At 46.7% G+C, this 24,880-nt stretch overlaps 1 protein-coding gene across 2 annotated transcripts in view; it reads right to left on the bottom strand.

Moving 5' to 3' along the window:
- FLNB (filamin B) overlaps positions 1–24,880 on the bottom strand; it is a 135,442-nt gene that overhangs the window by 95,549 nt on the left and 15,013 nt on the right. The window lies entirely within an intron of this gene.

The following is a 24,880-nucleotide window of genomic DNA, read 5'->3' as shown; positions in this document are numbered from 1 at the left end:
GGACCGGGGATTAAAGCCGGAAAGGCAGAATTACATACATAAAAAGCAACTAGTGCTTCAAATACACACACACACACACACACACACACACACACACACACACACACCACATGTGAAAATACATAACTGTTACAATTTTAAATGTAAGGCATATAACACCTTAAGCAACATCTTAGAAAAGACTATCCTAGATGTTAGCTACTTTCCTGAGACTACAGGGTTGCTGTGGTCAAATGAGCTGGAGACATATGGAGTGGAACAATTTTGAACTGTGCAGGATCTCTCAGAGAGAGATCTCCCTTTAATGTGCAAATGTTCACTGACAATCTCCAGGAGGGCCCTAGGGCGCCACACAGCATTTCCCCACTTGGTTATACACTAAGGAATTTTTTTAATACTATCTCAAAGGACACTAATATTCTCCAGAAGATACTTTGGATAATCCTTCCTTAAATTGCCCTTCTCCTGGTCACTCCCATAGGCTGGAGGATTACGTTTTTTAAAACAAGCAAGTAGCCCAGCCAGGCGTGGCTCAATGGTTGAGTGTCAACCTATGAACCAGGAGGTCATGGTTCAATCCCCGTCAGGGCACATGCCCGGGTTACAGGCTCCATCCCCAGTGTGGGGCCTGCAGGAGGCAGCCAATCAACGATTCTCTCTTATCATTGATGTTCCTATATATCTCTCTCTCCTCTGCTCCCTTCCTCTCTGAAATTAATAAAAATATATTTTAAAAAATAAATAAAAATAAAACAAGCAAGTATGGGGGTGAAGAAGACAGACCAAAGACACAAAAGGAGGATGACAGGAAATAGATTACGGAGGCTACAACTGTTTCGGTGGCAGTGATTAAGAAACTAAAACCTTGCAGATAAAGGACGATAAAAGCCGGCTCTCAAAACATCGTTCCTAATTAAGGGAAGCACACCGGTTAACCACGTGTTTATGAAATTCTGGTGATAACCAACTCACTTGAAAACCACACTAAGAAACATCTTATTGTTCCAGAGCAACATACAATTCTTAGGCACAGGCAATGATTTAGAGGAATCCAGGCCAAAACCAGTCTCCTCCTTCCTGGGTCTGCTTGAGAGCTTCCAATGACAAGCTCTTCCTCCCCAGACAACGTGTTGCCAAGTGGGAAGAGTCAGAGATGGAACCGGTAATGTGGACCACCGCGTGGGACGGCAGAAGTCGAGGCCGTCGTCCTGATGTGAGTGACTGGAATGTCAAATTATGTGAACAGGGGATTCCTCCAGGACCTCCACTCGGCTGACACTTAGCTCTGAAGTTCCTATGAGGAGTTGGGGGACAACTTGGGAAAAGTTAATAAAAATTTCTGTGAAAACTGAAGCACATCCAAGTAGCATTCCTAGTGCTTCTTAAGGATAAAACAGTCATCAGCACAATAATAACAGCAATGAACCACACAGCTGGAGTGCTGACTAAACCCACGCTCTAAACTTCTGTGTAGCACTGGATCCAAACCTGAGATTTAGTCACCTGTAATGTAAATGTCCTAGGACAGGGCCTGGGCTCCGTCTTTAGCGTCATTGTGATCCTAGTACCTAGGATGATGCCTGTCACATAGCAGAAAGAAGGGGACAAGTGGGGAGAGGGGGGCAGCTATCATCTACTGCCCAACCAACAACCACCCACCGTCAATAAACCTACCAATAAACCGTCAACCAGACAACCTAACCAGACAACCACTAATCAACAAACCTACCAAACATCACCCACCACTCAATCAACTATCAAACCCGATTGGACGGGTCCTTGACCACACTCTCCCCCAAAATCCACTCTCCTCCCCAATCCTGGCTGGTTACCTCTAAATTGATCCCCAACCCAGCAGTCATCAGTTAAGGTCAGGCCCCCTTTACTGACCACTCCATCTAAGCACACATGTCAACTCTTCCCAGATCTTCCCACAGGCTCCAGCAAGGCCACCCAGATCCCTCCCTCAGGCACAGCTCCCTCTCAGGGACCAACAAACAATTCGAAAGTTGGTTAGAGGCAGATGGGGGGACTGGTCCCAAAACACAAGAAAACTGAAAGAAACTGAAGTTAATAAATGTTTTATTAAATGCCTGGATTTAAAATTATATCTTTTCCACTAATTGCTTATATTTAGTATTCATGAAAACTGTATTACATTTGAAAACGAATTACAGGTTTGTTTTTTCACATCCCAAGAATTCCCAAGTATGCATTACGACAGCTAAGAAGCCAGTCAATTGTGAAAATAGTCATGGCCCAATAATAAAACAAAGCACAAATATAAATAAAAGCAAAACAAATTTTTTAAACTTTCAAATTATTTTACAGCAATACACACAAACACACACTTTTTTTAAAGTGTAAGAGGTAGGTGTGTTTTATTGTAGTTAATATGATAGATTTAGGGCCTAAGGCCTAAAAAAATATTCCAGCATTCTGGACAAAGTCCGTATTAGGCAGGGTCACAACGCCCCTCACAGCTGACCTCTGTCTCCCCAGCTTGCCCTCCCCCCACGCCTCTACACGCCCTCCCCTGTGCTCCTGCTGCTGGTAGAAAACCTGAGTATGTGGGCCTCCAGGTCTCTGCACAAGCTGCTGCCTCTACTCAGAATGGTAGAAAGAGGGGAAGTTGTCCTGGTGTGGGTAATTGGAATATCAAATTATATGAACAGGGGAAACCTGTTTCACAAGAAAGAGTGCAGGCTTCACAGAGCCAAATGGGTCCAGAACACACCGACTCAAGAACTTGGGCTCCAATTCATAATTTTTAGAACCAAGAAGTGAAAAGACTTCAGTGATGGACTGGTTTTGTTCAATGGACCACAGATGAGTGGGACTGTCCCTGCAGGGCAAGCCTCAGTCACCTTTCAGGGGGACCCTGGGAGGTCACTGCAAATGGGTCTCTCCACCAATCTGGCCCACCCACCATCACCACCCAAGTAATCCTCTCAGGTCATAAATGCAATCACTTATTACTCCCAGCTTGAACACTTTCTCTTGCTCCCTATGGTCTACACAACGGATTGGCAAACTTTTCTGTAAACGCCCAGATAGTAAACATTTGGGCTTTTGTGGGCCATACAGTCTCTGTAGCTACTGTTCAACTATACCATTCTGGTGAGAAAGTGACCGTAGGCACTACGTACATGAATGGGCGTGGCCTGTGTTCCAATACAACTTTATTTAGAAAAACGGGGCCAGATTTGGCCCAAAGGCCATAGTTTGGACTAAAGCACCACTGCTCAACAGAACTTTCTGGAGACGACGGAAATGTTTTATATGTACACTGTCCAATACAGCAGCCACAAGCCACACATGTCCACTGGGCACTCCAAATGTGGTTAGTATGACTGAGGTACTAAATTATACATTTTATTTAATTAAATTAATTCATTTAAACGTAACCAGCCACATGGGGCTAGTGGACAGCACAGCCAAACTGAGGCTCAGTGACATCCCCCGTTTGAGGTTCTACACAACCCGGCCAACATCACACGGATGATCCCAACCGCGCACCGAGGGCTAAGCACCCAGGCCGGTCAGTGGATGGTCCCGGGCGCCCTCACATTCCCGCACGTTCCACTCTGAGCCCGTCTTTGCCCGAGCAGTTCTGCAGCCCAGAACATCCTTTGTCTCCTGGATCTGCCCCTTTAGACGGCACCGCTCACCAACCCCACCTCTGCCACAGCTTCCTGTGCCTCTGGATGAAATGTGCCGCTCTTCACGCCTCTCTGGGAAATAAGGAGGCCTTGTCCTATAAAACAGGCCCCAGCGACTTGGGTACACATCCTCTGTCTTTCCTTCTTCACTCTAGATATTTAGAGATCAGGCTGTGTCTCTAGCACAGGGCCTTTAAAATTAATAACGCACTAAGCTTATAAAATGAGCACACTTTAATTATAGCTGAGTACCTGATACAGGCTGTCTAAAAAAATCTTCTTTCTAAAATTAATATACTTATCTGAAACCTGTTTTTTATAAAGGGCTGGAGACGAGATTAAGGTAGAAAGTCTAAAGCCCAGATGGATTTCCGGTCTACAGCACAGAGGGCTATGGCCACCTGGGTTTTCCTGCTGTAAAATGGGTTGACAATGTCTACACCTGGCAGGAATGGAGAGCACTCAGCACAGTGCCGAGAGAGAGGTAAATGGCAGCTTCCCAGTAGATAGAAATGCCCTTGAATACAGGGAATAGAGGAGGCATGCCCACTGGATGTGGCCGGGGTGCAAGTGCAGAAACACCAGGGTGACTGTGGGACCCCAGCACCAGCCTTTGGTCTAACTCAGGGCAGGTGGGCATGGCCTTGACCCAACAGCTGGGCTCCCGTCCTCTGACCACACTGATCACCCAGCTGAAGTCACCGGGCGCGGGTCAGTGCCCATGGAGGGCATGCGCCAGCCCGAGAGCTATGGAGCTGGGTGCTGCTGCGCTGACCAGATGCCATCCTGTAAATGCCAAGGCCACTGCAAACAAAACGGTCTGTAAACTGCAGCCCTTGCAGCTTCTGGGGATTCTCTGAACAGATAAGAAATCTGGCCACTCATTATCCTGGTTTTTCTGACCCAAGGCACCGTTTCCCCTCTTACTCAGCTGTCTTACTCACCAGGCTGGGTGCCAAGTGACTGGGCCATTGTTAACAATCAAATCCGCCCTCAGAGGGAGGGGGGAGGGGGACCAGCCACCTGGGAGGGAATTCTAAAGAACGCGCTGGGGCCATTTTAAGCCTGGTTACGAAGAACGGCTCTGAAGGACGGCTGCCCTGTTGGAAGTTCTTAAACTGAAGGAGTCCCAGTCGCCGCATAAGTTGGCACTGATATATAGGAAGTGTTTTTTCTGGATCACCACCAATGTTCCCTAGTTATAAAATACCCCACTACCATCCATCCCGATTATACTCAAAGTGAGAGTGAAGTAACGTGAGCCCCTCCCCACGATGCCATCTGTACGGGGCAGGGCTGCTGTTCCCGCTGCGACCTCGGGCCACCTCGGGCCTCGCTGGTCCAACGTCCGTCTCCAGCCCCAGCACTGCTGCTGCTCTCACAGAAACCACTGGAGTCTCAACCCTGGCTGCACACGGAACCCTCCAGGAAGCCTTTAAAAACAGAACGGAAAGCACTGCCCCTCCCCAAAAGAAAGCACAAGGAGCGTTTCTTGGGGGTCAGGCCGGGGTACCGGTGATTTTTAAAGCGTTCCAGTTGGAGCAGCCACACAGCCAGGGTTCACTGTGGCAACCAGACCGCACACGAACTTGATCACCAAAACCGTGACCCAAGAGGCCAACCCTTCCCACTGCAGACCCCGAGAGTGGGGGACAGGGAAAGAGAAAGGAAAGCAAGTGTACCCAGGCCCTCGGCGGAGCCCACGGCTCCTTCCTCCCAGACACCTTGGGCTGCTTCCCTCAAAGGAATGAAAACACTCTAAGAAAAAGCGGCTGCTGCTGCCAGTCCCTTGGACTAAAACGCTGCAGTGGTGAGCAGGGGGCCGGGAGGGTCCTCCTGAGAGCTGCGTTTCAATTTTCCTTTTTTAAAGAATATCCATGAATAATGAAACCTCACCCAGAGGAGTGGAAGGTGCTGCGGAAGTGGGGGGAGGGGGGCTCGAGCAAGCCAATCATTCATTGGAGAGCCCTTGCCCTTGGTTCTTGGGGCCACCCCATGTCACACCCATTTTACAGAGGGGTCAGAGAGATGAATGGTCAGGCACATTCAAATGCCCCGTTGATATCAGCCACCTACAGAGTAACAACTCACATATCCAACCACTCTGGCTGCAGTATTTCACAATCAATAGACACGAATATTATCCTATTTTACAGGTGCCAAAACAGAGGTTTCAACAGGCCCTATTTGCCCGGGGCCACGGTACCAGTGATTGGGGACTGAGGGGGATAATGTGGAAGAAAGGGGGGCTGGGGAGAATCTGTCCTATCACCCCCCACCCCCCGCCCATGTGTGAGCCTGGAGGCTCAGGGTCAATGCTTCCAATTTCTAATTTGACAAGGAAGCCAGGTGAGATGGAGGTCAGACCTTCCGAAGCCAAGCTCTGAGCCTCTCACCTGCCCACCAGGGAGTCTTGACACCCGGTAAAGCGTGCAGGCCATCAGCTCCTCCGCCAGGCAAAACACCTGGGGTAATTGCTTAAGTGGAACCTCCCACAGGCCAGAGAAACTTGAGCTCCAAAACCCAGCCCAGGATCAGAACCCCCAGCCCTGGAACCATCTTTTTCCAGGATGTTTTATGCGAGATTTCAAATAACTTGAAATGGCTCTCGTTACCCACACTCAACACCTGACTCAAGTCAGGTCCCCCCTTCTGGCCTGACAGCCCACTCGTGCACAACAAATTACGCTTTAAAAATAAACACCATTTAAAAGCCCACTCTAGTTCTTCCAACTCACAAGGTCGAGAGGGTTTTGTGAGGGTCTAAACCCGAAGGACTCTCCCGCCCTCTGCACCAGGGGCCCTCCCACAGCAGAGGGCCAGATGAGAGATGGTGAGGGCCCAGCTGGTACCAAGCAGGCACTTTCTAGAACTACTCAGAGCAGCCTAATGAACAATTTGCACATCAGCCTCCTTTCCTCCCCAATTTAAGGGCCCCACTCAGAGCTGCAAAACAGTCCCGACACCCCCTTTGCAGCTCCCGGAGTGTTCGCGGAGAGCAAGCCAATTTTTCCAGGGCACTGGGCCAGCCGGGTAATCACATGCCGCATTAGAAGCTTCTGGTTGTTCATCAGACGCAGAAACCTGGCTGGGGGTTGCACGCAGGCGGGAGGCTCCCTCAGGCTTCCTGCTGTAATAAATTCCTCCACACCCCACCTGTGAAACTCCATTTCCATTTATTACCAAAACTGGAGCCCTGGCTTTCTAGCTTTTTCCTGACGCCTGGAAGCTGGCTTTTCCAGCTGATGACATCACTGACAGGCTTCTGACAATGGCTCCGGAGAGGTTTAACCTCTCACTAATACCTAGCGAGAGCACATTCCCCCCGGGTGAGGTCATGTTTGGCTAATTACTAATCTGGCCCCTACCCCAGCACCCAAGGCCGCAGGGCAATGAGATGCCACTGGTTCTCCTAGGACACTCCCGAGGCTGCAGGCGCCACCCACGGCAAACAGGAAAGTCTGGGCATCGCTGAGCAGGCAGTGGCAACTAGGGTTGCCAGATTTTGCAAATAAAATACAGAATATCCAGTTAAATATGAATTTAGATAAAGAATGAATGTTTAGTGTAAATATGCCCCATTCAAGGACTTGTACCATGAGGGAATTGCCTGCCACAGTTGGAACATACTTACACTGAAACGTTCAATTTGCATTTCAGATGAACAGTGAGTAACTTTTTAGTATAAGGACGCTCACGTGGCAAACACCATCTGAACCAAGAGACAGCATTTAGCATCACCAAAAGCGGGACAAATGGGCATGATGGGCCTACTGGTATGATGCAGTTGGAAGCACTCCTGACCTTTGGGAGGGAACTTGCCAAAAATGTTTAACTTGAATTTAATCACAAGGCAGCAGATAAATCTAGAATATTCCTTATTCTCAGTGCAGTCACAGACAGGTGGCACTGGCATTGCCTGGAAGCCTGTTGGAAATGCATTCCAAGCCCCACAGGTCTTCCCAAGCCAGAATGTGCATCTTACCAAAACCATTAACAAATGGAGACTCTAGGGGAAGGTTATATGGGAGTGTCTACACTATTCTTTCATACTGTCTTAGGATTGAAAGTTTCCAGTGAACTTGGGAAGGAGAACAAAAATACATTATTGCTAAAATTAAATTTTTTTAAATAAGTCAAGCATTAGAAAATAAATATAGGGTGTCCCCAAAAAATGTATACACACTTTAACAGCTGACAATTCACTTCATTTCATTCCTTTTCAGGTTTCACTGATTTGACATAATGGGTGAAGCCAAACTAAGCTTTAGCCTAAGCCGTAGTCGGCAAACTGCGGCTCTCGAGCCACAGGCGGCTCTTTGGCCCCTTGAGTGTGGCTCTTCCACAAAATACCACGGCCTGGGCGAGTCTATTTTGAAGAAGTGGTATTAGAAGAAGTTTAAGTTTAAAAAATTTGGCTCTCAAAAGAAATTTCAATCGTTGTACTGTTGATATTTGGCTCTGTTGACTAATGAGTTTGCCGACCACTGGCCTAAAGTGCCACTAGACTTTTTTTATGGGGATACCTAAAAGATAAAGGTTATGGTACAAAACTACAACAGTCGACAAATTGAGGGCACACAAATACCAAACGAAATGACTTTTTATGTTTGTGATTCCATTGCTAGGTTTTATCAGCAGTGCCTGGACCAGAATGATTATCAGTTTGAAAAGAGGCATTGACAAAAATAAATAAAATAAAAAATTGTTCACTTCTGTGTATTATTTTAAATTTTGAAAATGAACTGTATGTTAATAAACACTGACTTTATAATCAGAGTGTGTATATGTTTTTCTGGGACACCGATATATATAAGGGTGTGTATATATAGGGTGTCCCCAAAAAAGTATATACACACTTTGAATAATGATAAAGGCAGTGTTTATTAAAATACATTTCATTTTCAAAATTGAGCTATCAGCTGTTAAAGCGTGCATACATTTTTGGGGACACCCTGTATAAGAAAAAAATTTCACTACAACTCTTGGCTCTTGAGCATTTGTGTTCATTAACATGTATTAATTTTCTTGGCAATAAAGAAAGAACACACTTTCTCCCAGAAACCAACTTTTCTCTCAGGTATCAACACATTTAAGAAGAGTAGCAACTAGCTAGGTACAGGGAGGCTGAGGAAGTCTCCCCTCTCATCTCCACGTGTGGAGACTGGCTTTCCAGGAAAACGCTTACCAGGCAAAGGAAAAATAAATCTGAAAGCTTTCCAGCTGTGTTTTTAAATCAAGCCCTATACATTCCATCATTGGGCCATAAAAAGGAATAAAGCATGGATACAACTTGGTGAACCTTGAAAACACTCTGCAAAGTGAATAAAGTCAAGTCACAACAGACCACATGTTGTCTGATTCCACTCTATGAAGCAGCAAATCCATAGAGACAGAAATAAATTAGTGGTTGCCAGGGCCTGGGGCGCGGGGGAGGGGACAGTGGGGACAGAGCGCTAATGAGTACAACAGGGTTTCTTTGGGGTGGGGGATAAAAATGTTCTAAAATTATATAGTGGTGATAGTTGTACAACTCTGTGAACATACTAAAAAGCGTACAGTTTAAAGGAGTGAATTTTACAGTGTGTGAGTGATATCTCAGTAACGCTGTTTTTTTAGAAAACCCTACAGGCTACCGGGTCTGTTTTATTCTTCCTACAGAAGGCAATTAAAGGCAGGACAAGGACAAGCCAAGTCTCGGAGACCTGGGACCCAGGAGGCCTGGGTTCTAGTCCAGCCACCATTACTCCGTAGGTGACCTTGAGTACATCCTGTCCCTCAGCTTGAAAAGAGGCATTGACAAAAAATGCCTTTTATCTCCCGGACTGTAAACTGGAGGCTGCACCAGGAAGCATTTCAAGTTTCTCCAAGACATTCGATGAGGACCCACTGCACGTCTTACCATGCAGCACAGTTACTGAATTTCCCTTAATTTAGTGATAAAACTTCATCTGGTTCATCCAAGATCCAGTTTCAGGTTTTCAGGCATCTCTACTCATACTTAAGCATTTTGATTCAGTTCAAAAGACATAAAGATGGGCGGGGGGGAGGGGGGAGCATTTTCAACACTGAGCAAGAATTTTTAGAGAAGTTTTCCCCAGCACACCTTCAAGATTTCCTTTGCAATATTATTATCCCAGTTCCAACCCCAAGTGTTAATGCCGGAGGAAAGGCCAGCCAATGACCTCTGAGTCTGGTAAGTAGGGTTTTTCACACCTAGCAAAGGTCAGGATGACAAAGGGACACAGCCTCTCACCGGCCTCATCTCTACAGCCTTATGTCTCATCTTCTGGGCAGCAGGAGCCAGACACTGCGGCCACAGTGGACAAAACTCTCTGCAGAGCCAAAGACAACATGCTGGAAGTCATCAGTGCTGATTAGCGTTTGGGGAAACCCTTGGCCTAAGTGCACGCTTTGATTCAGTTTTTCCAGTCGAAGCCATCCCGAGTCATGCTGACTTGGGCCTGGAAGGAGGAAATTCCCATTCATGGCTCCAGGACGGTGCCATCTCTTCTGCAGGAAGAAGCAGAGGACGACAGCTCAAGAGGTCCCTAGGTGCTAATCCGGGGCCTCGCTCCCAGGCAGGAAGCAGGCGTCCACGTAGCTGGGCTGGAACTTTACCCAACACTTTCCTAGTGTGGGAAAGAGGCCCTAGGACTTAGAGAAGGCTTCTCAGCCAGATAAGGAGACGTACCCATTTGTCCCTTCTGAACCATCAGCCTACATGACTTCTCTAAGCTCCACCCTTCCACCCCACCCCCGCCCCCGCCGCCCCGAGATTTGTCTTAAAGGGCCCAGCCTCAGCCTCCACAGCGGACTGGATTGGGGTGGAACATCCAATGGGAGCTGAATCACTTTCTCCCTTGAAGTCCTAGAATCCGACTGAACTGAGTGAACTGTCAGCAGCCGGGAGCCATGGGGCAGCCATGTTGTGTGCGGTGACAGCCAAGCCCATCGACAGAGAGAAGGGAATGAGACAGACACCAGGGAAACAGGAACCAGAGGCCATCTCCCTGGCATTCTGCTTCCTGGCCCCAAGTCTTCCTGAGGCCCTGCAGGTCTGCTCTAGGTCTGTGAACCCGTGGTAGGAATCATTGGCTGGGTCTTTGTGGGGATCACTGGTTGTTTCTGATGCCCAACCAGTATGATGGGGGAGGGATGCATGAGGCAGGCCCCCCTAAGCACAGCAGTTGGTTCAGCACTAGGAACATGATTAAACAGGGCCAAATTAACGAATCCTGGACCTCATACGGGAGCCACTGGAAAGAGTTTTGTTCTGGCCGCTCTCACTTGGTCTCTCTCTTCTGGCTGGGCTTGCATCTGGGAGGCCTAAAGGGCCAAAGAGGCAGCAGCCATTCTGCCACCATGTGGAGCCCAAGAGGACACAGTAGCGATGAGGAGAAAGATCAAACCCTGATGACCCGTTTGAGTCTCGGGACCCAGCCACACTTGGGGGTAGCTCTCCGATGAGACTTCTCAGTTACTGGGCCAGTGGTCCCTTCTTTTGTCTTTAAGTCGTTTCAAATGGGTTTCTACCACTTGTCATTAGAAAATAAAAGTCTTGATAAAGCCATCCTAACATAAAACAATTTTTTCATTTAAGTTAGATGAGGTGAGTTCCTCCTGTCTTGTACTTAAAAGAACGGTGCCTAACAAATTACCAAAATTAAATTTTAAAAAGTTACCGAAATTACCCAACATTACAAGCAAAAGTCCGTGAAATTTCCCAATTCCTACCCAGTCCCATCAGTAGAATTGATGAGAAGTCTTATGACCTTGGTCAACAGCAGGACATGGTCCTATTCACAGCCTCCTGAGATTAATTTCCTCCAGCACCATGCTACAGCCATGAACATTCCCTGCACAAAATCGCCAACTGGGTAAGAATCTGAGAACTGCTCTGTGGCCTGGGATGAAAGGGGGTACATCTAGACACTGAAGCTCCTAAAAGGTGAACAAACAACAACAAAAACTAATCAAAAGAGCTAAGGCGAGTCTGAGGTTTGCCCAGTGTGCATGAGGAGGCCAAGTTCACTACAGCTGGTTTCCAGGCCAATTTGGAAAACCAGACTGGTATGAATCAGGAATTGTTCGGGCTTCTAGAAGACTTGTTCAACCCAGGTTGCAGAAAACCCACACAAACCAAACACAGGAGGCCCTGCCAAGAATATAAAATTGGCCTGCACCTAAGACAGTCCCTTGAAGGGCAAAGGGAAGAACGGGGTCAACTGGGAACTGAAGAAATGAAATGGTTTGCCAAAGTGGCCACAGAAAGAATCTTAAGAATGCTAAAATCTCTAACCTCTCTAATGAGTCTCAGAACTCTCTAAAAAGCAAGCCATGAGGGCGCTCAGGGCAGCCCAGCTGGATGAGCCCCGGGAAGGGGCTGCTTGGCAGCTAAGTTGTATGGCTGGGACCACCCAACCAGGCACAGTCAAGACAGGTCGACCTGCAGGCTCTTAAGGGGAGAGTCCACAAAGACAAGTCAAACAAGGATTTGTGAGGTAGGTTTGAAAGGCACAGCCCAGATGGCCCTGCACAACCACACACCTGCTTGGATCTCAGCTTGCTAAATCGAGGGTCTGCAGATCCAAGCTATAGTTAAAGCTGTTTAGCTCCAGGCACATAATCAAGGTAGGTATGTCTGTTTTCCAGCAGTTAATTACCTAAGATACCAAAGCAAAGGGAGTGGATAAGTTACCTATTATTTGGAACCTAAGGAATGAGGAGGTTGGCTCGGAGCTCATGGGCTCATCCCACTGGAGGTATGAGTTGTGGAGGAGGGATGTTCAAGAAAAGCAAGGAACCCTCCCAGCCTGCCCCAACCCTGCGGAGACCTGGAGCATCCTAGCCTGACATCTACCCTTTGGCTCAGATACTAACCTAGCAGCCCCGGGGCACTCCGCTGCCTGAGTTGAATGCACACATCAGACAACTCATCTTTGGAGATCCTTGCTCACATGCCTTCTTGTTTTATAAATGAGAATAATCCTACGGCTTTCCTTCACTGCAACATAAGCAAAATGATTCTGAATCAAGTTCAGTCCTTCTGCCACCACCCTGAGCTCTGGTCTCCAGAGTTCCTCCAGACCAGTGCAAGGCTCAGCCACTTGCTTATTAGCTGGGTGACCTTAAGTGGAGCCATGGGCTTCTCATCTGTCAAATGGGGATTAACGCCATTCCTCAGACCTTGTGTGAGGATTAACTGAGATAAGGCATAAAAAGCTGCCTGGTACATGGTAGGCACCCAATCACTCAAATAATATTCTAATTTAGTTTCTATAACAATCAAAGTTAAAAAAAAAAAAAAGTATGTGTCAATTTTGTGATCTGAAAAAAACCACCACCACCACAACCAATATAGATAAGGAAGCCCAGGTCATGGTTGAGCATTGACCTATGAACAAGGAGGTCACAGTTCGATTCCCAGTCAGGGCAAATGCCCGGGTTACGGGTTCGATCCCCAGTGTGGAGCGTGCAGGAGGCAGCTGGTCAATGATTCTCTGTCATCATTGATGTTTTTATCTCTCCCCCTCCCTTCCTCTCTGAAATCAATAAAAATATATTTAAAGAGAGACATTTAAGGAAAGATTTAAAGGGGGAGAATCAGATATACTCAGTTCTCATATATGAATGGGATGGAAAAGGGAATATTTTTTAAAAAACCATGTCCTTGCCCTGGCCAGTGTGGTTGGATTTCGTCACTTGCATTGAAAAGTTGCAGGTTCAATTCCCAGTCAGGGCACATGCCTGGGTTATGGCCTCCATCCCCACTAGGGAGTGTGCAGGTGGCAGCCGATCAATGTTCCGCTCTCATCGATGTTTCTCTTTCTCCCTCTCCCTCCCTCTCTAAAAATTAATTAAAATTTTTATAAATAAACAAACAAACAATGTCCTCAGATCTAAACCCCTCTCCCCCGAAAAAAAAAAATCAGGTCTGGCAGGCAATAGGCTAGGAGGCCGTCCATCCGCCTTAACAAGAAAGGCAATGGCTCCATGAGAGTGGGATGTAAACAGCCGCCAGGTTGCTGGCCAGGGGCCAGTTTCATGGGGTAGAATGTAACCGTTTAGTCACACTCCCCTGCAGTTTCAGTGACAGTCCTATTTGCTTTTGCTCCCTGGGTTAGGATGTTCTATTTTTCAACAAACACTAAGCCTGCAGGAGAGCTGAGGCGGTCAGACGCTTCAGCACAGCACTGGGGGACTGCTGTCCCAGCACCCCAAGGATCTAACTTGCTTCTGTGTATTTCCTCACAACGTGAGATTCACCTCCTTGCTGGAAGCAGGTACTGGTGTTGAGCAACTGAGGCCAAACTCTGACACTCACAACCCACCAACAAAAAGAAGGGTACCATTCTGGGCAAAAAGGAGAATAGGCAATAAAGTTACTGGCATCCTTCCAAGAGCAAAATCAGAGTATTTCCCAATCCTTTGGGAAAAAAGGAACTCCCAATAGGTTTCCATTTTCAAAGCCCAAGAAGGCTAGTTCTGTTCAGTCTAGTCACTGTGGTTTCTGTCCCTCAGCAGCTCGAACTGCAGTAGAACCAAGTCTGGTAGGAAATGCACTAGCTGGGAAAACAAGGTGTGGGTGTGGGAATCTAGTTTCACCTCAGTCAGACTAGCCCAGGTCAACTGTTCACCTATGGGCGTCAGTTTTCCCTTCTATGAAATGCAACGTCTGCATCATCAGGCCTTCCCCTCGCTGGTGAAGAACAACAACCCAAAACACCATTTTTCATGAGAATTTGCTCAAAGGTGGAATCACTTTCTAAATGATGTTAATCCAGCTAAGCAAGAAATGGGTCCCTCCTACCAGTCACAGGCAACTAACCAACCAAAGTTACATGTGTCTGATTTTCCACTCCATGGTTCTGATCATCCTCATGAAATTCTTACTTTTGTCAGTAAACAAAGGCACGTATATGGGCTGCTGATATGACAGAATCAAACTGCTCAACAACATCTACAGAGATGGGAGTTTCTAGCAGGTGCTGGGTTCCTGCGGAGAGCACAGCCTTCCCTCTGCCCCCGCCCCTCCCCTCCCCAAGGGGCAAGACACACAAAGCAGCTGACTGAGGTGGTAACTGCTGGGATGGGGCGGCTCAGAGAGCACTAGATTCTGATTCTCCACAGCGAGCTCAGAGTCTTCAACAATGCTCTCAAGAATTTATTACCACTGTTGTTTTCACTGATTTTATTTGTATAGTTACCTATTCTTTATGGCAAGCCATAGTGGTTTTCTACTGACGAGCCTGTTCTACAACTGCCTTTTGAAGTAAATATAAAAATGAGTAGATGTAAAGAAAAAAATATTCAGAAAATACTGGTACTTTCAGAAGGCAGAAATCATGATGGTGACATAAGAAAGCTGAAGGCCTTAGAGCAGTGGTTCTCAACCTTTCTAATGCCGCGACCCTTTAATACAGTTCCTCATGTTGTGGTGACCCCCAACCATAAAATTATGTTCGTTGCTACTTCATAACTGTAATTTTGCTACTGTCATGAATCGTAATGCAAATATCTGTGTTTTCCGATGGTCTTAGGCTCTACAGCAGCGGTCGCGACCCACATATTGAGAACCGCTTGTAGGGTCGCCTAAGACCATCGGAAAACACAGATATTTACATTACGATTCATAACAGTAGCAAAATTACAGTTATGAAGTAGCAACGAACATAATTTTATGGTTGGGGGTCACCACAACATGAGGAACTGTATTAAAGGGTCGCGGCATTAGAAAGGTTGAGAACCACTGCCTTAGAGGCTACTCTGGGAGGTCTATGGTTGTAAGAGTATCATGGCCACTGTATGAGCATCAGTATGTGTGTGTGTATACAAGAGAAGAAATGACTAATTCTATACAAGGAATCTGAAGAGGGCATCTACAAGGGAAGAGGCATCTGAGTTGCTCCTGAACTCGGGTGAAAGTGAGTGGTCGAGGGCAGGGAAGATCGAGGCCGAGGCACGGGGGTGTGAAGAGAGAAGCACCGTCAGCAGTGAGGGGCTCGGTGCCACGGATGTGAACACTGAGGCCAACACTAGCAGCCCACTGGACACGGCGTGCTTTGTAGGCTCTTTGCTGGGTAAAAATCCAACCATCATAAACACAGCTTTCATCTCAAGGACCAAATGGCTGCCTGGAGCACCATGTTCGGCGGGAAGAACATCGTGACTGCCGTGGAGAGGAGCGAAGCAGACCCTCATCTGGATCCAGGCTCAAAGTTTACAGATGGGGAAACTGAGGCCCAAAGACAGAGCTGACGAAGAGCACAGTCTGAATGAGAACCAGGGACCGTCTCCATGTTCTTCTCGTTCTGTGCTCCAGGATCCCCTGGCATCGGAGCCAAGAGCATTTAAGGTCACATTCATTAAAAAAGCACATTTCTCTAAGTCCTGAGTCAATTAATTAAGAGTCTTATATTTATGGGTCCAAAACAATTAAGCTCTGTGGAATAAAGGCCCTGGTGACTTCACCAGTGAGGAAAGACCGGTCTCATCTGAAAGTGCATCCCTGTAGAAAGTTAATCCCAATAAAAATCTTTCCCAGGTTGCTGCCCAAGCCGAGTGTGTTGTGCTGGGCCAGACGTCACACGTGGTCAGCTCACCTGTGAACAGTGTGGCCTCCGCTAGCTGGGGCTGTGATGAGGAGCCACTCTGATTGTCCAACAAGGAATTCTCGAAGCTTCCACTTTCATCCTAACTGAACCTTCCAATCTGGAATAACACTCAAGACGACTGAGGCTGCTGGTCTGTCAGAAGTCCAAGCCCCATAACCACGATCTTTTTTTAGTTTTTAATTGGGGAGAGTCACTGTGGCTGAGCTACATTTTCCTCTCCTTCAACACGGATCCTGGAAGGCAATCAAACCCCTTATTTCTCACACATTCATTCTTTCTTCCAACTTGTTCTCATAAAAAAGGGGGTGGGGGATGTGGGTACCTGTTGTTTTCATGAAACTGTCATTTTGCACCCTCTTTATATGGAAATCCAACGAGTCTGTAAGACTACGGATCACAAATTAAGTTACCTGGTATTTTAAGAGGTATGGATGCCACTTAAGTTTGAAGTCAGATTTTATTTTATATCTAAGTCTAACTAACACCTTTTAATTACATAGACAGCTTAAATGAAACCTCAAGCATGCTGCAATTTTCACGTGTTTTTCTTCTCTTTGATCTACCTGTGAGGTGAAGAGGTAATCTTGCTTCACGGAGGGGACAGAGGTGATTACCCTAAGTTACAGCCATATAATAGCACAGCCAGTGACACCAGTTTTATAAAATAAAGGGGGTTTCTAAAGAACAAACAGCAACCTAGTGTAGCAGTAACCCTCCCTGAGTGTCCCAGATTTGGGGGGAGGGGGGAGGCAGGACATGTGATCTAGGCTAAGCCAATCCCAACAAACACCCTGGCCCATGAGTGGTTGAGGAGAAAACAGGTGACCCAGCCTGTCCAATCACAGTGAGCCTCAGGCACCCCCCCAAAAAAAAAAAAAACAAAAAAAAAACGGCAGGGACCAGAATCTGTTAACAGTGAAATCGTGGCAGTGGACAGAGAAATTAAAAATTGACCAAAGCCACAGCTGCTTTTACCAACCAGACTAGAAAATACTGTCTTCTAAGAAAAAACACTTCTTGTGGCTAGGATGTGCAAGAACTGGAACTCTCATACACTGTTGGTGGAAATGGAAAATGGAAAAATTGGAAAACAGCTTGGCAATTTCCTAAGAAGTTAAACATACGCCTACCATATGATCTAGCCATTTACTCAGAAACCAAGGAAATATATGTCCATACTAGGCTTGTACAATAATGTTCTTAATGGCTTTATTTGGAAACAACCCAAACGTCATCACAGAAGAATGTATAAACAAATTATGGTAAATCCATACGATGAAATACTGCTCAACACTAAAAAGTAATGAAATGTTGATGCATGCAATAAGAAGAGTATCAACTCTTAGAATAACTCTTAGAATAATTATGCTGAGTAAAAGGAGACAAAGAGCATATACTGTATGGTTCCATTTACGTAAAAGTCTAAAAAATGCAAACTGACCTATGGTGACATAAAGCAGATGGGTGGCTGTAAAAGGGAGTGGACAGGGAAGGATGAGAGGGAGAAGTGACAGAGGCACAAAGAAACTTTTGGGGCTGGACAGATATGTTCACTATCTTGATTATGGTCATAATTTCCCAGTGTTTGCATGTATGTATGTATGTATGTATATAACAAAAACTATCAATAAACTGCACAGTTTGTTAAAGTCATTCTGACAGTCTGAGACAACTTCTTTCAGAACAAAATAGGGGAAACATAGCACATGACTGATGTTTAGAATTTAAGAATTTTGTCCTCAATTCAGCGGATATAATCACATCTATCATATATATCCTCTCCAATCGGGGAATCTCTTGGGGGATGTCTGACTGTCGGTTTAGGCCCGATCCCACCGGCAGTTGGACATCCCTCTCGCAATCTGGGACTGCTGGCTCCTAACCGCTCACCTGCCTACCTGCCTGATTGGCCCTAACTGCCTCTGCCTGCCTGCCTGATTGTCCCTAACCCCTCTGCCTGCCTGCCTGCCTGCCTGATCGCCCCTAACCTCTCTGCCTGCCTGATTACCCCTAACTGCCTCTGCCTGCCTGCCTGATCATCCCTAACTGCCCTCCCCTGCCGGCTTGATCTCACCCCCAATGGCCTTCCCCTGCTAACCTGATCTCACCCCCAACTACCCTCCCCTGCTGGCCTGATTGCCCCTAACCCCCTGCCAGCCTGATCTCATCCCCAACTACCCTCCCCTGCCGGCCTGATTGCCTCTAACTGCCTCTGCCTCTGCCCCCACCGCCATGGCTTTGTCTGGAAGGAAGTCGGATGTCCAGAAGATGGCCAATCGACCCAGTCTAATTAGCATATTATCCTTTTATTAGTATAGATAGATTATATAGGATAGGATTGCTTAAATGGGGGAGGGGGAGCCTTTTTCAGCAGGAGGAGATGCTCAGACAAAAATACGTAATTCCTATATCTGGATTGATAGCCAGCCATATGCACTTTACTGCCAAACTGGTCATTAAAAAATTGAACCACTTTCTTACACCTTACACCAAACAGCTGTTACCCTTCAAACCCCTCCTCAGCCTCCACTTTAGGTTCTGACTTCGAAGTTCACCCAGATTTGGTTCTGATTGGTCAGTTTCTATGCCAGTCAGTATCTCTGGGCCTATATCCGGGCCTGATCAGAGAGGCGGGGCTGATCAACAGGCCGCCCCAGGCTGCTGGCAAGTGGGCTGAACTGCTGACCTCTCAGAGAGAGAGAGAGAAAGAGGTGCGGCTGCTGGTGAGGCCCAGAGAGAGAGAGAGGCAAGGGCTGATCAGCAGCTGCCACGGAGGCTGCGGATCAGATCCTGCTTCTCTCTCAGGGCCTCACCAGCAGCCGTGCCTCTCTCTCTCTCTCTCTCTCTCTCTCCCCGGGCCTCGCCAGCAGCCTGGGGCGGCTGCTGATCAGCCCTGCCTCTCTCTCTCTCTCTCTCTCCATCAGCCCGCTCGCCAGTCCCCTCCCACCCGAGCCTGCTGTGCAGGCAGCCTGGAGTTCAGTTGTCCCTTCAGTCATTTTGCAAGTTATGGACCCTGGCTCTTCATATATGGAGATACACACACACACACACACACACACACACACACACACACACACATTTGTATATATTGCAAAATGATCCCCACAATAAGTGTTAACATTTTTTTCTGGTCATAACTTTTAAGATGCAATACAGCACTCTTAGCAACTTTCAGTGTTATTAACTACTAGAGGCCTGGTGTATGAATTCGTGCATGGGTGGGTTCTAGCCGGCCCGCCCCGATCGGGGCCCATCGGCCGGACAGGGGGCGGGGACACGGGAGGTTAGCCAGCCGGCCCCGCCCCCGATTGGGGGGGGGCGATCCGGGGGTGGGGCCAGTTGGGGGGACAATTTGCATATTAGCCTTTCATTATATAGAATAGTCACCATGCTATATATTACAACCCCGTGACTTATATATTTATAACTGGAAGTTTGTGCCTTTTTATATCCTCTTTACCCATTTTGCCTACCCTCCACCTCCTGCCTCTGGCAACTACCAATCGCATCCATCCATCGATGGGCACTTAGGCTGTTTCTATGTCCTGGTTATTGTAAATAATGCTGCAGTGAACATGAGGGTGCAGACATCTATTTCAAGTTAGTATTTTTATTTTCTTTGGATAAATACCCCAAAGTGGAACTGCTGCATCACATGGTAGCTCTATTTTTCTTTTTTTGAGGAACCTCCATACTGTTTTCCATAGTGGCTACACCAATTTACATTCCTACCAACAGTTCACAAGGGTTCCCTTTTCTTCACATCCTCACCAACACTTATTTTTCTTTTCGATAATAGACATTCTAACAGGTTGAGGTGATATCTCATTGTGGCTTTGATTGGCGTTTTCATGTACTTGTTTGGCCATCTGTATGTCTTCTTTAGAAAAGTATCTATTTAGATCCAGTGCCCACTTTTTAACTATACTGTTTTGGGTGTGTGTTGTTGTTTTTGTTGTTTTTTGTTTTGTTTGTTGCTATTGAGTTGTAAAAGTTCTTTATATATTTTGGATAGTAACACCGTATCAGACATATGGCTTGCAAATATTTTCTCCCATTTGGTAGATTGCCTTTTCATTTTATTCTTGTTTTCCTTCGATGTACCGAAAATTTTTAGTTTGATATCATCCCACTTGTTTATTTTTACTTTTATTGCCTTCTAACTGTACGCGTTTAATGTGTCATTTGTTGTATGTCAATTACATCCCAATAAAGTAGTTTTGCGTTTTTTTTTTTAAACAAAGCTAAATACTTCTGAGCCTGGGACACCAAAACCACAGTCCCCTAGACAGAGACCGCCAAACCACTGGGAGGGCAGGCTTGATTGGGGCCATAATGCAACTCTCATAACACTCATTCCTCTGCTGAAACACCCCTGACTATGTATGGACTTTTACTACTTTTAAGGGCAATGCGCTATTTCAGCAGTCTCTTGCGATATTTCCTTGAGAAACAAGTCCTTCGCTTAGACAACAAGCAATTGACTAAAAGGTCCTGAAGGCAGCTGTTTAAAGCTCTTTGCCTTTGAGAAACTCAAGCCTGCCGTGTTCACAAGCTACCCCATGGGAGGGGCCTTACATTCTAAGGTTATTAGCTCAGGAGTTTCCACATATACTTGGGGAGTGGGAGGGAGAAATCCTGCTAAGTGTGAGTGTCTTTTGTCTTAATATCATCCTGACATCTTGAGGATGATCTGTTTTCTTTCTCGTGAACTGGGCCCAAGCTTGTCTTTAAAACAAACAAACAAAATAATAAAAGTAGGGTGCTTTTTTCTCTTCCCTTGGTCAAGCTCAGTAATGCATTGTAACTGCATGAACATTTTAGATATACTTTTTATAGGGAAATGTTTCCAACAAACACACACAGAAAAGGGGGGGGCAGAAAAAAATAATATATTTCACCATGCAACTGAAGAACTAAGATGGTACAAAGAGCTGCAAGCCCCTGCACACCCCTTCATGACTGCACATCCTTCCCCCCCCCCCCCCCCGCCTTCCCCAGGCAACCACCACCCAAAATTTGGTGACCATTCTCATGAACAAATCTGTACTTCTATCACATCTGTAAAACTTTATAGAACAACATCATAGTGGATGTATCTATCTTCCTGCAATTTGCTTTTTCTGCTCGACACTGTTTGTTAAACTGATCCCGAGTGATGCACTCGGAGATGCTGCGGGCACCTGCGGGCATCCCCTTGGCCCGTGTCTGATGTCAGCCAGTGGCACGGGCAGTTCTGTGCCAGCTCCGATCACTTCCTGGGACAACCTACCAACTCGAGCACAAGCCTTTCCTTTTCCTTTCTGCCCCCAGCAGAGCTGACACGCGTGGGCGCCCAACCCGGAAGTTGGAAAGAATGAATGCCTCCGTCCCTGGGGAACAGGAGCGGGTGGCCTCCAGCGCCCAGTCCTTCTCCAGGACAGGGCAGAGGCATTCTGCATACTTCTCTGAGCTCCTGCTGCCCACAGCAGCAGCCTTGATCATTCACCCCGATATGGTGTCTCCTTCCCTGTCCCATTGCTGTCTTTCCCTCCTACGTCCCGGGATCACCTCCCAAAAAAAGGCACCTCCACTTGGGTGCAGGTCCTTGTGGCCAGCCCCACTCGGGAGAACCCACTCTAAGCAGAATTCCAGTTTGTTCACTTTTACTGCTCAGAATTCCCTTTTAATTGACACAATTTTTAAAGGAATGCCCTTTTTTATGAAGGAGTGTGGTAAGAAATCAAGTTTTAAGTGATATTTGATGACAGAGAAATTATCACTAAATGATAGACTATAAAACTACGTACAGTCTACATATACGTGCATAGAAAATGAAAGGTAATATTAACAATTCCTTTGTTACCTTTGGACAGTGAAACTATATAAGCAAATGTTCCTCTTTTACTGTCTTTTTATGCAACTTTCCCATTTCTATCAAAAACATGTCCAGTTGACCCTTGAAAATGTGGGGGTGAGGGGTACTGACCCCAATATATAACTCCACATGTGACTTTGAACTCCCCCGAAACTTAAGTGGCCCCTCAGTACCCATGAGGGACTGGTTCCAGGACCACTAGGGCATGCCAATATTCACAGATGCTCACGTTCCCTATGCAAAATGGCACAGGCCAACACACACAGTCGGCCCTCCACAGTCGCCGATGGATAAGAGCACATGTAGTTACTGAAAAAAATTGTGTATAACTGGACCTGCACAGTACAAACCTGTGTTGTTTCAGGGTCAACTGTATGACTGCTAAATAGGAAAAACTAGTAAGTGCTATACAAATGACAATGGGGTATTCCTACAATATACCAGCAGGGAGGAGGTCATGTGGAAGGAGGGGGTAGGGGTGGCACAGGGCTCCAGGGATGAGTAGAGGGTGTGGGCATGGCCCCTCGGAGGGAGCAGAGGGGCTGCGGGAGGCAGAGAGATGGAGGAAGAAGCTTCGGAATAAGACATACACCTTCCTCATCACACTCCTGCTCCCCAACAATGTCTATCCCCTTTTCTGATACCACCCCCTACAACAAGCCCACCCAGCATCCTTCCTCAAGGAGTCCTGAGCAGAGCCTGGATCCAGCTTCCCAACAGGATCTGTGGGCCCCCAGTGATGTGACTCCACCCCAGCTCTGGGAAAGCCACTCTGGGCTGAGGGTAATCCAGCCCCCTTGCCAGGTACTGGTTCAAAAATGCCAGGTGATCCAACCTGGGCCAATGAGACCTAGGAGAGGTCTGCTGCCAGCTTCCGGGAATGTTGTTCTTGGCTCATCAGGAATTCCAAAGAACCATCTCCCAACCTTGCAGGAACTCTCTGCTGTGGGAAACCACAGGGGAAGATGCCTGAGGACTAATGAAACCAAGAGAGCAGAGACCCAAAGAACGGGGTTCCTGGTGACAAAACTGAGCTCAGAAACCCATAACCCACTCTCTGCACTTGCTGACATGAGCCCTGTAGGTGAGCCAGTTTGGGGCCCATTCCTTGCAGCTGAATGGATTCTAATTGCCCTCCACTACCCCACCCCCCCCCAAGGCCCGCTCCTCTTGCTGTCCATTTCATCCTGACTCAACTCATACACAGTATCTTAGGGAATCATAGCACCATTTGTCCCTAACCCCATAATTTCTTCTGAACACCCTGATACCAGTCAGCATAATCAAACCAAACCCCAAATCTGACATCCTTCAACTTCACTCACGACCAGCCTGGAGTAGTAAAAACCTGACCCCTCAACCAGAAAGTATGGGATTACCTGTTAGCACTTCCTGAATATTTCTCATGTGGCAAGCACTTTATAAAGTTCAGCTCATTAAATCTTCTCGCCCACTCTTTCAGGTAGAAACAGTGATTATCACCAGTTTACAGGAGAGCACTGAGGCTGCAGAGAAATCACGTAACTCAATCCCAAGTCACACAGTAAATCCCAGATTCAAACCCAGAGCCTCCTGACTCCCACATCCTCACTCTCAACCACAACCTGCCTTCTCCCAGAAACCCGAGGGAAACAGGTGGTGCCCCTGGCTAGCAGATGGAAAGAAAAATCAGATGCAGCTTCATACCCCACTTCCTCAAAGAATACAGTCCATTCCTGGAGATTAGCCTGAGGCGTTTCAGAGGTCCAACCTTGGGGCATATCTTGTTTTGTAGAATCTAGAGGACATGGTAATCAGAGGGGGGGAATTAGTGCTGTAAAGAGTCTATTAGGCCATTTTGTCTTATCTTCTCTATCTATAAGCGACCTGGACTCTCCAAGAAAGCTCAAAACTCAAGTCAGGCTTTAGGGAAATAAGGTTGGTTACCATTACATAAAGGGTTAAGATGGGTCACTATCCTAACACCGCAAGGACAACAATGATATAATTTTAATACACTTAGTTTTTCTAGTCAATCTACACTGACATAAATGTATTGTTCATTTAAAAAAAAAACAACAACACCCTCACATGTATTTTAAAAATCATTTTCTAAACAAGCCCTACACACACGACAGAACTTAGTTCTGTGGTTCTCTCACTGAAACCAATGGGGCCTGCCCTGCTCTCCACCTACATTCAATCTACTCCTCCGACTCCCGTTAGACCATGAGCTCCCCGAGGTGGTAACCCAGGTCAGTGACAAAGTCCCAACCCTCTCTTAACCTTCTAGTCGCTGCCACAGCTCCTGGCACAGTTCCCGGCACTGGGTAAAGGCTCCACAAGTACTTGTAGACAAGTACCTATGCATTACTACTCTGAGCTATTGCGGACCCTCGATGGATCCCCTTGAATAACAGAGAGAACACTATTCTCTTTCCAAGTATTTCTCAATCCTTCTGAGTCGGTCCTGGAGAAAGACTCAGTGTGGTGCTAGGTTCCTCTGAACATCTTTCTATCTCTATCTTTTTTTTTTTTTTTTGCGTTTTTTTTTTTTTCTCCCCTTTTTTATTGAATTTATTGCAGTGACATCGGTTAATAAAATTATATAGGTTTCAGGTGTACAATCCTATAATGCATCATCTGTGTATTGTATTGTGCTCACCACCTCAAGTCAAGTCTCCTTCCATCACCATTTTACCCGCCCATACCCTCTTCTTCCTCCTCCCACCCCCTTTCCCTCTGGCTAATTTTCCTTTTCAACC

This window comes from Eptesicus fuscus, chromosome 18, assembly GCF_027574615.1.
Source record: "Eptesicus fuscus isolate TK198812 chromosome 18, DD_ASM_mEF_20220401, whole genome shotgun sequence".
NCBI classification, from domain to species: domain Eukaryota; kingdom Metazoa; phylum Chordata; class Mammalia; order Chiroptera; family Vespertilionidae; genus Eptesicus; species Eptesicus fuscus.
The sequence above is the reverse complement of the archived record's forward strand: the minus strand, read 5'-3'. Positions and strand labels throughout refer to the sequence as shown.